The 10,372-nt window shown below is 51.4% G+C and overlaps 1 pseudogene; it reads left to right on the forward strand.

Annotated features, from left to right (window-relative positions):
- The first annotated feature begins 365 nt into the window (after positions 1–365).
- LOC149339231 (uncharacterized) lies at positions 366–8,579 on the forward strand (annotated as a pseudogene).
- Positions 8,580–10,372: the final 1,793 nt, after the last annotated feature.

The following is a 10,372-nucleotide window of genomic DNA, read 5'->3' on the forward strand; positions in this document are numbered from 1 at the left end:
GGCAGGGCAACAACCTAATTTACACATTATCCAGTGGAATTGCCGTGGCTTCTGGGGCAAGCAAGCGCCTTTCCAACTCATCGTTCTCATCCTCACCCTACCCCCCCCCCCCCATCTACGCCTCAAATCATCCTCCTCCAGGATACGGCCAGTAAGGCCTCCCTTCCTAGTTTCACGTCCTACCAGTCAGGCGCCACGGACAAACCCGCGGTGTCCACACTTCTACACTGTTCGATCACCCGCCAATCACACACCATAACTTCAGAGACACCCTGCGTAATCACGGAAATCATACACCACACACACACAATGCCCTCCAACTTTATTGAGAAATATATATCACCCCCCCCCCCCCCCCTCACTAGATGTCTTCCCTGGAGACACTACTGCGGGGCCTCCACCGACTCGTAGGCAAGCACCCTCTCCTCATTGGAGGGGACATCAACTGCCACACACCGACTGGGGTTACCGTTCCAGCACAGGCCGTGGCCAGCGCCTCTGGTCCGTAGTAAACGAACTGAGCCTCACTACTCACAATTTTCACACACCCACGCGGATCCGAAACAGCGTCAACATAGACACCAGTCCGGACCTGACGCTCAGCCGCTCCCTCCGTTGAAACACTTGCACAAGAACACAATACACACTGGGAAGCGATCAATACATCATTAATATCTCGCTCCCCTTCAAACAACCCCGCCCTACCTACCTCACTCACAAGCTGGTGAACTGGGACGCCATCCGCGTATCGCGGAAAGACCTCCCAAACACACCTATTACGGACATCAACGAATGGGTACAATCACTTACGACCGATGTTCATCACAACATCCAACACATCGCAACAACACAAGACACCCCCACCCTAGACTCTCGCCTTGCTCACCTCTTGGAGGCCTACCACAGCCTCCTCGAGCGCTGGAAACGCAACAAGCTCAACAGAAAGCTTAAACAGCGGCTGGCCGCGCTACAAACGCAGATACAACAACGCGCGGAGGAGCTCTGCCGCTCTAACTGGGGGCAAGTTCGCGACGGACTGGCCGCCAAACTGTCCAACAAGCGAGCTTTGCAACTCCTTAGACATCTTATAGTTCCCACACAGTCCAAATCCTGTACACAACACCATGTCATGCGCCTCTTACACGCACACAACAGCAACTCGGACGCACTCCTAGACACCCTTCAACGGACATACACCCCACCCAGCACACCTGACCCTATGCCCTCTTACATAGGCCAGCCTAACCCAGAACTGGACGCCGATATATCTGAGGCGGAAGTCAGAGCGGCCCTCCTGACTCTCCGCACGAATTCGGCGCTGGGTCTTGACAAGATTTCCAATTCTATGCTCCACAACCTCGATGACCAATCAGTCACCCACATTACAGATTACTTCAACAAGTGCTGGGCGGAGGGCACCCTCCCCCTTTCCTGGCGGCACGCCAAGATAATATTCCTACCAAAACCGAACAAGCCCCTTACATTAGAAAACCTACGCCTGATCTCGCTCACTTCGTTTCTTGGAAAACTGTTCCAGTGCGCGGCGCTAGCGAGATTGACACTATACATGGCGGACAGCGTCCTTTACCCGCACAGCCTGGTGGGTTTCCGCCCCCATCTCTCCGCTCAGGACGCCATGCTGCAGCTCACTCACATCTTCGATCCGGATATCCCGGCCCACACAAAGGCAGTCCTGGCTTTGGATCTCTCCGAAGCCTTTGATCGCGTCGAACATCAGGCTATTCTGACTGGCCTCTCCCCCCTGAATATAGGTGCACGGATGTACACCTACATTCAGGCTTTTCTCACGGACCGCACGGCTGACGTTCATTTTGGCCCCCTTGCCTCCCCACCCTACACCCTTAGGAGCGTCGGCACACCACAGGGGTCCGTCCTCTCTCCTTTCCTATTCAACGCCACCCTCATCCTCCTCGCCTGGAAACTGTCTACCATATCTAATCTAAACACACCCTCTATGCGGACGACATTACATTCTCGACCACCTACGGTAGTGATGGCGACCTAGAGGGCACCTTACAAAACGCCACCACACTCACACAACACCACGCCCAGAGCATCGGACTTTCGTGCTCCCCAGAGAAGTCTGAGCTCTTTATTCTCCACCCAACGACCCGCGGATACCCCACCGCACCCATTGTCATTGAGCTTAATGGCTCTCCCATCCGGGAGGTGGATACTCTCCGGGTTCTGCGACTCCACATCCAGAACAATGGCAAAAACACCGTAACCCTCAAGAAGCTCAAGCAGGTGACATGCGTGATATCGCACCTAATCCGCAGAGCTTCGGGCCACCACAGAGGCATGAAGGAGCATGGCCTATGTCGTTTAATTCATGCCTTCGACCTCAGCCGTTTCTTATACGCAATTCCCCATCTCCGACTCACCAGACAAGAAACGGCCACCTTGGATGTCATGCTACGCACTGCGTTCAAGACGGCCCTACACCTGCCAGTTAGCACTTCAACAGAACGCCTTCTACACCTGGGCCTCCACAACACAGTTGGGGAGCTTGTGGAAGCCCATCGCCAAGCGCAATACTTGCGACTCACACAAACATCCACTGGTCGCCATATCCTGGAGTGTCTAGACATTCATATCCCAGCGAATGACCCTACCCTCCTCCCCATCCCTCAGCCCCTCCACCGAGAACTTCTCATCAAACCTCTCCCTCGCAACATGCACCCCCAGTATCATGAGTCGCACCGCCAAGCCCTGCAAAGGCGCTCCGCAAATACTACGGCTCCGAATCGGATGCGGTATGGGTAGACGCCGCATGCATGGGTGAGGAAGCGGTGGTGGCCGTCGCCAACTCCCACCTACAGCTTCTTGCTACTGTCCCCCTCCCCTCTGTCACCTCCTCGGAGGCAGCAGAGGAAGCAGCCATCGCCTATGCGCTTCCACACACGGAAACACGCTACATAATATCGGACTGCAAAACCGCGATACTGAATTTCGCGCGAGGGCTAGTTCACGTCCGGCGTTTAGCATACTGAGCTCTCCTGCCGTCCACCAGCCCCGCCATATGGAGCTGATATGGATGCCTGCGCACTCCGGGAATCCTGGTAACGATGCAGCCAATGCGTTAGCCCGAGGTTCTTTAAACCGGGTGCCGTCGGCCTCCAATCTGGGATTCCCGCGGGATCGCGTGCACTCCTTCAGCGATCTGACGCATACCTTCGCGCACCTGCTCTACCCCCCACCCCACCCTTCCCAAGACAACTACCACCAGACGCTCTGGCGACGCCTCCAGACGCGCACCCTCCCGTCCCCCTATCTGCAATCACGATATCACTACACTAGCCGTTCCTGTGCCCTCTGCCAGGATCCCTCCGCTACCCTTTCCCACATCTTCTTCCTCTGCCCGGCGGGCCCTCCCCCGCGGGGCCTGGATCACTTCACCACTTGGAGGCATGGGCGACCTTGCCTCGCTCCGCGGACCCGGCCAAACAGGCCATCGAAACCAGCCGGGCTGCCGACGTCATGGTCCGCAGGAACATGAACGTTTGAGTGCAGTGGGGCTGTGCGGGGGCCCAGGGGTCTGTGAGCCCCAAACTCCCCTGCATACAATAAAGTTTCTATCATGATGATGAAACAACTGATGAGCTGCGCTCAAATTTTGCGTTAAGAGGTAACATAATCGTCGGCAACTTTTTTCTGCATTCAGTTGTTTGTGTAAACCAATTTACGTTCGAGCTGCATAGCTTTCCTTTATAGCCGTATGACTGCTCTTATTGGCTTATTGGTAATGACATTTTAGCACTAATTTTTTAGCCATGTTGCAATCACTTTTGTCAAGAGATTTGCATCTTAAGGCTGACCGAATTTATCAAACGGTAAAAGATTCAGCGGTTCCACAGAAGCGTGAGCAAATATCCGTCTGGCACACTCTAGGAATGCTGTTTATCTGTCGCTACAATACGTTTCAAAAAGGCAATATAGCGGAGGTCATAGGTCTGCGGAAGGGTCGGAAGCAATATGAGTTCCTGATCTTGTGAGGTATAGATATGAGGTGCATTTTATAACATGAGAGCAGCATATACGTGTTCTATATGCGGGTCGCACGTTCATTGCTCTTGCTCTTCCTGTTTTTGCTTTAAAAAGCACGAAAAAGCACAAAATCTGACTTGAAAATTCAAGCCTTCTTTAAAGATAGGTAATCTATTTTTCTTGTCAAAATCACATTCTTCAGAGCGGCCGTTCGAGATGTGGTCTCTAAAGAAGTTTCGAAAGCAGCAAAGTGCATTTGAATGTAAAAGTTTTGTTAAAGTTGAGCTGGCTACTATTGCTTGTCATTGTAATGAGCGCTGCGTTAGGAAACAACATGAATATTGATTGCCACTTGCAGTAGAGCATTTTCAAACATTTTGATAAGCGACGTATGAAAACAGAGTGAAAAAAATATCTGAATTAAACTAATCTTTAAGTATTAAAGCATTCATTTATTTGTTTTCATGGTGGCTCATATTCAAGTTATCTGCTTCCTCTCTTCCCCTGTAAAGCCATTAGGAAGCATGTTAAAAACACGGCATTGTTAATTGTATGCAAGTATTTTAAATCCAAAATAATTGCTGCATTAAACAAACTGCGTTCCCCTAAGCGAAGAACCCCGCCGCGGTGGCTCAGTGGCTACGGCGCTCGGCTGCTGACCCGAAAGACGCGGGTTCGATCCCGGCCGTGGCGGCTGAATTTCTTGAAGGCGAAATTCTAGCGGCCCGTGTGTTGTGCGATGTCAGTGCACGTTAAAGAACCCCAGGTGGTCTAAATTTCCGGAGCCCTTCACTACGGCGTCCCTCATAGCCTCAGTCGCTTTGGGACGTTAAACCCCAATAAAATAAAACCAAACCTAAGCGAAGATTAAATTCAATGTTTTGGGCTTTCCCACCAGTGTTCCACACTCAAATCGAATCTTTCTCTGTGAAAGGGGCACTGAAAGTGCGCCCTGAGTAATGTTCTCCTTTCAGTTAATTTTTCCCTCACGGTTGTAATAGACGCACTATAGACAAAGGCTTATCTGCACAATAGTTTGGTAAGGAACACCGAGAAGTGCGCTATGTGCCCTTCATTTTGCCATATTGTTGTCGAGACCGTTCCACCAAGAGTTTGCAGGTCCAGTACAACAGATTAACGTGTATGAACTGCACTAAACAATCTCTACAAGCCACTTCTTGTGATGCTGACTGTTGGGCTGGCAAAGAAGTTTCGGAGCATTGCACCACTGGAGCCGCAAGATATTTTCGTTTACTTTCGAGTCTTGGATGAGTGGTTATCCGCTTCCCGATACTTGTGCATGCTGAGTAAATAACACCATGTTGTGCTTTTCCAAGTTTTTTTTATCCCAACCATCTTGTCATAGTGCTTTCTTGAACGCATCGTGAAAAAAGAATACCGGTGGCACTGTCATCGGCAGCTGCACCGGTAAGCATCGACTGTTCTTCAAGTTTCCCTTGGGAACAACTGCATATAGTGCAGCAGAGCCGTTTACGACAGCGACATCTGCTAGGATAGAAGAAGGATAGAATATCAAGCATCCAGCGGCCATCCGAAGCTAAAATATACCGCTTAAGAGTGCCTTTCCTTTCAGACAGCGCTTCAACTCGCTTAGAGCTATTCCAAACCAAAGAATACAAACGCTTCCGTAAAAAATTAGGCAGTGGCTTAGCTCTGGTTAAGCCTGGATTTACATGCGAAAAACTTCAGTTATGCTAGGTTTGACGTCATGGCTGTCGCAGTTAGCGCACAATGCACTGGGAGCACCACGATAGCGGTGGAGGTGTTCGGCCGTCCACACACTGCCTGTACGGAGGAGGAAGAGGAGGAGACGGAAATCGGCGCGGTTAAAACTGCCCGCAGAAATGCGGAGAGGTGGGTTGCCGGCTGCGACGCGGCAAACACGCGGCTGCAACGAAAGGTCAAACCGGGGGCGAGGAGGCGAAGCGCGCAGTTGTAGCGACAGCGAGGAGGCGACGCACATGCGCAATGTCACGCGGCTGCCCCGAAAGATCAGGCGACGGAGTCGGCGGCGGCGATGGCTGCGGCAGCGGCGAGGAGCGACCACCTGCGCGGCGCGTGACGTCACTCGGTTTCGCGCATGCGCATAACTCACCACTTCGGCTCACGCGAAGCTCGGCTTTGACCGGCGTAGTTAAGCTTTTCGCTTTAAAACTTGCACACGAAGCATCCCCTCCATTTCACGCAACTGGCCGAAATGGCGATTTTGTGGGCACAACGACGAGGCTAACTATGTTTTCGGAATTTTAAAACATGATAATCATATTTCTTCGGTGGGCTACAGGCCTCTCAATAAAATAGAGTAAAACTTAAAAAACAAAAGAGCAGTAAAACTTAAAAAGCGAACTTCTCGGCATCAGTAACCAGCCTGATAGTTCGCACGTCATAGCTCGTTCTTCATGCGCTACACCGCTACAAATGTTATGCCGAAAAAAGCAGTGATCTACCTCTAAATGCATCTTTTTAAAACAGCAGAACATTTTTAGTGAAAGCGCCGATTTGATACTGTGCCTTTTCCTTGTTCTAACAAAAAGTAATAGGCCAGAATGAAATTCTTGCATCTTTAGAATCATAGCGTACAATGTATGAAGGCCATGCCCACAGTAACTCAGTCTTCGCACGGATATTTTGTGCCGCTTTCTTTTGAAACATATCTGGAGGTAGCGCTGCGTGTTTCGTTAAGAAAACTGATAGGTAGATGAAATGTTGTCACGCGTACCTATGGATCTTGAAAGAACAACGAAGTAGTGCGCAAGCAAGAAAGAAGCCCTCTTAAAACAAGCGCTCTTTCAGTCATCGATCTCACATTGTTTGATTTGTTTATTTGAATAAACAGACCTGAATACCTTTTACTTATTTACCTATGAGGATCCATAGCGCACAATATTCAAGGGACAGAACACGAGCGCGCTCGTGTTGTGTTCCTTGAATATTGTGCGCTATGTATCCTCATGTTGACTACCCCCTAGCCCGAACCCTAACTCTACTGTTATTTACTTATTGTTATTAATACTATTGTTGTTGTTATTATTACCTTTAAATTACGACTTTAATTTTAATTCGTTTTTAACGTTTCGAGCACCTGTCAGTCACTGCCTGTGTCTTGGCCAATCCCTCGCAGTGGAGACGCTTCATTATCTTTAGGACAACAGCAACAACACCAAGAAGCTCGGTATTATCCTGCTGATGCACCAGGCTCGGGTCGACCTGCCCATGTAAATAGCCTTTGTACATAGAACCGGTAACATTGTGGTGCAGGTGCTGGGTGGATCACCACTGACCCCTCTCTAAATCGCTGGAGCCAAACACTTGCCAGACTGCACCCGTTCCCCGTGAAAATGACCCAAGAAGCCGACGCCAGTCAGACCGGCGCAGTAGCGCCGGCTTGGCTGCACTGCCGCGCGCCATGGACGTTTTCCGGCAAGGCTGACGAAGACGTGGATGAATGGCTCACCAGTTACCAGTGGGTGAGCAAATGCAACCGTTGGGATGCCACTGTTGAGCTGGCCAATGCTGTTTTCTTTCTGGACGGTACCGCGTTAACATGGTTTAAAACCATGAAGCGTCCTTAACGAGCTGAGACCGCTTCGTGGAAGAGCTCCGCAACTGCTTCGTGGATAGGCTTGCGAAAAGAAAATGCGCTGAGCGGTCTTTCCTTCAGGGAGCGCAAGTTCCTGGTGAAACGTGCACGACATACATAGAGGAGGTACTCAAGCTCTGCAAAGTCATTAATGAACTTATGTGCGACGAAGATCTGCGTTGGCCATCTACTTAAGGGCATTGCACAGGTCGTCTATAGTTTTCATAGTAGTAAAGTCAACTTAGCCCCTCCCGCGGACATCATCAAGCACTGCCGCCCGTTTGAAACTCTTAAGCTACGTCGAATTGCTCCCAAGTTCGGCCGACTGCCTAAAGGCACCACCATCGCTAGTGCGGATTCCCATGAGCCTGTGAATCCTGTGAATCTTCCTGACATCATTCGTCAAACCATCCGTGAAGAACTCTCCTGGCATCACGATCTTGGTCGCCGCGGTGAGGTTCCGTATGAGAGCTGTCCTCTGCAGGCAGCTTCGGCCCACCGCTCCTTCCCTTGGAGTTTGTACAGTCCCTACCCTACATGTGAAACTCACAACGCTTACAACTACGCTGCCCGGATCACCCGTCCCTACCCCAGTGCTCCAACTCGTCCGCAACGTCACCAGCGGCAGCAGGAGTACGATGGCCGCTTCGACACTGGCTACGAGGAGTGTCACACCTTGTGCCCTCGCGATCCACTAGTTTGTTACCGACCCGGTCTGATCGGTCACATCTCCAGATTTTGCCGTTGCCGGGGACAGATTTCCCGCTGACAGCGCCAATGGTCGAACCCTCATCCGAATTCTAATGCGCCTTTTCGTGACCTTATCTTTACATCTTCTTAGCCGCAATGCAATTACGCACCACCACGGAACGACTCCCCTGCCTATGGCCGAAGGCTGACTCCACCCCCGCACCGCTCTCACCGCTCACCTTCTCCCCAACTTCTTCCCCCACCGTCATCGGGAAACTAGCGTGTGCGGCTGATGGAGGAGCGGTCATAGGGTAATCGATATTGCCAATTCCTCTGCCAGTCGTTATGTTAAACAACCGCCTCGTAGTGTTAGAGGTCGTCATTTGCGTCATGGCCTTAGTGGGCACTGTTTCCGCAGTGTCGGTGATGAGTTTATCATTCAAGAACCGTCTCGGTCGTAAAATAATGTTCGCTTGAAATAGTGCTGTCACATTCCGTGGCGCAGGGGGCGAATCATTGGTTCCGATTGGTATCTGTTCTGCAAATGTCGTGTTCACTGGCCACGTGTTCCGAACTGAGTTCACGGTGCTCCCTCGTTCTACGCACGACAGCTTCCTGGGTAGTAACTTTTTACTCCAGTGCGGCGCCACTCTCGACTTCCGCAGTGGCAAAGATGAACGCTTGGCGCCGCTTTTACTCTACAGAACGAATTAGTCTTCTGGAGGTGCGGGCATTCTCCTCGTCGTTCCGGCTGCTCTGTATTCCTCTCTTTTACACGCAATGCATGATGTCGTCATGGCCGGGCACTTTGGGTTGCCAGGACCCTTAGCTGGGCCATAAGACATTTTTACCGGCCAAAAATGCGTCGCATGGTTCAGCGCTACGTGGCCACCTGCGCGAGGTGTCAGTGGTTCAAGCTTCCGACTTCTCCGCCGGGACGTTTCCATCTTGTGACACCTCCAAGAACACTATAAGAACAAGCAGGTCTCGACCTCCTCGGCCCGTTTCCCCGCTCGTCCAACGGTAACCGATAGGTCATTGTGTGCGTTTATCACCTCAAACGTTATTGCGGAACTGCCTCCTACCTTTCGCCACCGCAGTTGAAGTCTCTGTCTTCATTGTTCATGTTGTCGTCCTCCGGCATGGACCTCCTCGCGTCATTATCAGTGGCTGCGGCCGCCAGTTTACGGCAAACGTTGTGGAAGAGCTTCTGCACCTTTGCTCTTGCCATTTCCAGCACTAGACACCCCACCCCCACCCCCCCGCCTCCACACGGATGACTTGTTGAACATACCAATCGGGCACTCATGAACATGGTTGCCATGTACGGACATTCCCGTCAGAAGAACTCGGGCGACGTGGTCTACTTCATTACATAGGCCTCTAACACGTCAAGGCATGAAACCACTGCTTATGGCCCGTTCTTCCTTCTTTATGTCCGTCCGCCTCGAAGCTCCCGCGACACGATCTTGCCTTTCTCTCTCGACACCGAGCCTCCGATTGCAAGCACTCTATGCCGCGCTGAAGAAGTCCACAGGCTTGCCCGGATACACACCTTGGCCTCGCAGGATCGCTCTAAGCAGCGTTATTACCGCCGGGACAAAGATGTCTGCTACCTTACCGGTGGCATCGCATGGTTGTGAACGCTTCTCTGCAAGCGTGATTTATGCCAAAAGCTGCCGTCCCAATACACAGGCCCGTTAATCGTTCCAGCTCGCCTCAGTGACCTGAACTACGTGGTCTCCCCCCAATTACGCAAGAGCCGTTCTAGGAAAACCCAAGTCGCGCATGTGTCACGGCTAAATCCCTTCCACTTTCGGGACCCATATTGATTTACTGGCCCAGAGGGCTTCGTCTGCGAACGGGGAAGTGTCGCACGCTACGCATGGACCCTGAAGGAACAATGAAGAAGTGCGCACGCAAGAAAGAAGCTCAGTATCTTCTCGCTGGCGCACAAGGCTCGGGTCGCCCTGGTCATGTAAATAACCTTCGTCAATAGAACCTGTAACAATATTTTCTGCATCTTAGCTGTAGGCAGCCTTTCAATGTAACTAACTCAGGTCATAATATAGC

The sequence above is a fragment of the Amblyomma mixtum genome, chromosome 6 (assembly GCF_055824585.1).
Source record: "Amblyomma mixtum isolate Tamu chromosome 6, ASM5582458v1, whole genome shotgun sequence".
In the NCBI taxonomy this organism is placed as follows: Eukaryota; Metazoa; Arthropoda; class Arachnida; order Ixodida; family Ixodidae; genus Amblyomma; species Amblyomma mixtum.